The sequence below is a fragment of the Salvelinus sp. IW2-2015 genome, unplaced genomic scaffold (assembly GCF_002910315.2).
Source record: "Salvelinus sp. IW2-2015 unplaced genomic scaffold, ASM291031v2 Un_scaffold2373, whole genome shotgun sequence".
NCBI classification, from domain to species: domain Eukaryota; kingdom Metazoa; phylum Chordata; class Actinopteri; order Salmoniformes; family Salmonidae; genus Salvelinus; species Salvelinus sp. IW2-2015.
In genome coordinates this window covers 66,042-69,883 of record NW_019943697.1, presented here as the reverse complement: position 1 = coordinate 69,883, position 3,842 = coordinate 66,042, and the positions used below count along the sequence as shown (strand labels likewise).

Below are 3,842 nucleotides of genomic sequence, written 5' to 3'. Positions count from 1 at the left end.
GGAGATATAAACCTGCATATTAGACTTAAATCAGACATAGAATCGCCTCAGTTGAAATGAGCAGCATTTACGCATGATACACACACACACACCCTCAGAGTCACATATATTTAAAAGAGAAAATGATTAAAAGTATATATTTCATTAAAAAAACAAAACTAATTAAGGCCAAATATATGCAATGTTTTTACATAATATATGGCATATAATGTGTACATTACACAGAAAATATTTGTTAATAAATGTATTGTTCCAGAACATGATGCTATAATCGAGTTATTATATACCCTTTCTATTTACATACATAAAGTAAACACAATACAGATTTAATATGCATATGGCAGAACCTAAACGTCAGTTATAAAACATATTATTCACCATCATTCCCTAATGCTTAATCCATATACTGTATCTTACAGGGCTGTAATGATAAGTGACTATAGTCAATTCTACTCAACCACCTACATATTGCTTTTCTATGAAAATAAGTGACAGAGTAAAGTGTGCACAGTAGTCAGTGGCCATCCAGCCCGTGGGTTATATATATATATAGATATAACCCGGAATGACACAGATACAGAGATGAGTCATCTATCTAACTCTATGGTTTCACCATGGGTTCAGTCAGTCTGTTATATATAAAAACAGACTGACTGAACCCATGGTGAAACCATAGAGTTAGATAGATGTCTCATCTCTGTATCTGTGTCATTCCGGGTTATATCTATCAAGAGTCCTCTAACTCTATGGGTGAAACGCCGTCATATGAGGTTGGAAACAGACTAAATTAAACAAACATAAAACGATGTTAAGTATCTGTCATAGTATGAATGAATGTAAAAGATGCAAAAACTAAATGTAAGAATAGGAAGCATAGAAATAGTGCACATAGAACAGATCTACCACTTCGTAAACTTGCTTTCAACGAGCATGACAGATCTATAACTCACATTTCTATGTGAATTTGGTCAGTCTGCCCAAAAAGTGACATATTGCAGCTTTAATACATTTTTTTTTTTTTTATGTCGCATCGCATTCTGTGAGTTAAAAAAAAATTGTATTCCTGAATTGACCCAGGCAGGAACACAGAGGCAGAAACACAGAGAGGCAGGAACACAGAGAGGCAGGAACACACAGAGGCAGGAACACACAGAGGCAGGAACACACAGAGGCAGGAACACACAGAGGCAGGAACACAGAGAGGCAGGAACACAGAGAGGCAGGAACACAGAGGCAGGAACACAGAGGCAGGAACACAGAGGCAGGAACACAGAGGCAGGAACACAGAGTGATAAAACCTCGTAGATAAAGTTGAGAGCCACTATTAACAGTCTTGCTATTGAGGACTATAGAACAATGTGCCAACAAAACACCAGTATTGTAACTGTTTAGTCTATGGTACGGCTGGCTGCTCAGCCTCGTTTTCCTGAGTGACTCTTGACACACTTTAATAGCATACCAACACACACCGTTCAACTGGATTATACAACATGTTTACCAATAAAAGGTGCTTCACTTTAATCATTTATAAAAAAATGGCAATCCTGTTCATTTACTACAGCTCTGCGTTCAACACCATTGTCCCCTCCAAGCTTGTCACCCAGCTCAGGACTCTGGGTCTGAACACTTTCCTCTGCAACTTGATCCTGGACTTCCTGACGAGCCGATCCAAGGTGGTGAGTGGTAGGCAACATCATCTCCGCTATGCTGACTCTCAACATGGGGGGGGGACCCCCACACGGGTGTTGCTTAGTCCCCTCCTGTACTCCCCTGTTCACCCACGACTGGAGTTTGGCCACGCACAACTCCAACGATGAGTCAGCCTACAGGGAGGTCAGAGACCTGACAGTGTGGTACCCGAACAACAACCTCTCCCTGAGTGTCAGTAAGACCAAGGAGCTGATCGTGGGACTACAGGAAACAAGACAGCCCCCATCCACATCGACAGGGGCGGCACAGGAGCAGGTAGACAGCTTCATATATCCTCGGTATTTAAATCATTAAAGACTTAAATGGTCCAAAACACACACGCACAGCCATGAAGAAGGCGCGACAGTACCTCTTCCCTACGTGGCATGGCAATAGCACCGCCCTCGATCGCACGGCCGCTACAGAGGGTGGTGAGGACAGCCCAGTACATCACTGGGGCCCGAGCTCCCTGCCATCCAGGACCTCTACATCAGACGGTTTGAAAAAAAAGGCCCGGAAATCATCAAAGACCTCAACCATTCAACCACAGACTATTTTTCTCTGCCGCTGCACGGCAAGAGGTACCGGTGCATCAGGTCTGACACCAACAGGCTCTGGAACAGCTTCTATCAAACTATACTACTGAGAAATAGCTACACTAAATAGCTCACTAAATAGCTACACTAAAATACCTACACTAAAGCTACACTAAATAGCTCACTAAATAGCTACACTAAATAGCTCACTAACTAAATAGCTACACTAAATAGCTACACTAAATAGCTACACTAAATAGCTCACTAACTAAATAGCTAACTAAATAGCTCACTAACTAAATAGCTAACTAACTAAATAGCTAGACTAAAGCTAGACTAAATAACTAAATAACTAAATAAATAGCTACACTGAATAGCTGACTAACTAAATAGCTCACTAACAATAGCTAGACTAAATAGCTAGACTAAATAACTAAATAAATAGCTACACTGAATAGCTGACTAACTAAATAGCTAACTAACTAAATAGCTCCACTAATAGCTCACTAACTAAATAGCTAGACTAAATAGCTACACTAAATAGCTACACTAAATAGCTCACTAACTAAATAGCTAGACTAAATAGCTAGACTAACTAACTAAATAGCTACACTGAATAGCTGACTAACTAAATAGCTAGACTAACTAAATAGCTAACTAACTAAATAGCTAACTAACTAAATAGCTAGACTAAATAGCTAGACTAAATAGCTAACTAAATAGCTACACTAAATAGCTAACTAAATAGCTAACTAAATAGCTAACTAAATAGCTAGACTAAATAGCTAACTAAAAGCTACACTAAATCTACACGGATTGAGTTTACCCTTTATTTCAGTCTCTATGCACAATGTCACAAGGCCCTGTTTAGTCTACACACTGTCACTCCAACACATAAATATGCACATACATTTATACTGACTCTACATACCCACATACAAGCTCCACTTCTCTGTTTATCATATATCCTGATGCCTAGTCCCCTTCCCCTATACATATCTACCTCCATCACTCCAGTATCCCTGTCACCTTCCCTATACATATCTACCTCCATCACTCCAGTTTCCCTGTCCCCTTCCCCTATACATATCTACCTCCATCACTCCAGTATCCCTGTCCCCTTCCCCCTATACATATCTACCTCCATCACTCCAGTATCCCTGTCTCCTTCCCCCTATACATATCTACCTCCATCACTCCAGTATCCCTGTCCTTCCCCCTATACATATCTACTCCATCACTCCAGTATCCCTGTTCTCCTTCCCCCTATACATATCTACCTCCATCACTCCAGTATCCCTGTCCCCTTCCCCTATACATATCTACCTTTATCACTCCAGTATCCCTGTCTCCTTTCCCTATACATATCTACCTCCATCACTCCAGTATCCCTGTCCCCTTACCCCCATACATATCTACCTCTATCACTCCAGTATCCCTGTCCCCACCCCTATACATATCTACCTCCATCACTCCAGGGTCCCTGTACATTGTTAATATGGTACTGACCCTGTATATAGTCACCTTACCCCTATTACATATCTACCTCCATCACTCCAGTATCCCTGTACATTGTTAATATGGTACTGACCCTGTATATAGTCACCTACCCCTAAA

General features: G+C 40.8%; 1 long non-coding RNA gene across 1 annotated transcript in view; it reads right to left on the bottom strand.

The window, feature by feature from the left end:
• Window positions 1–2,543, bottom strand: part of LOC139025212 (uncharacterized) — a 10,654-nt gene extending 8,111 nt beyond the window's left edge. Inside the window, exon 1 of the long non-coding RNA XR_011476686.1 lies at window positions 13–2,543. This is a non-coding gene — a long non-coding RNA (uncharacterized lncRNA). The remainder of the gene's footprint in view (window positions 1–12) is intronic.
• Between the last annotated feature and the right edge of the window lie 1,299 nt (window positions 2,544–3,842).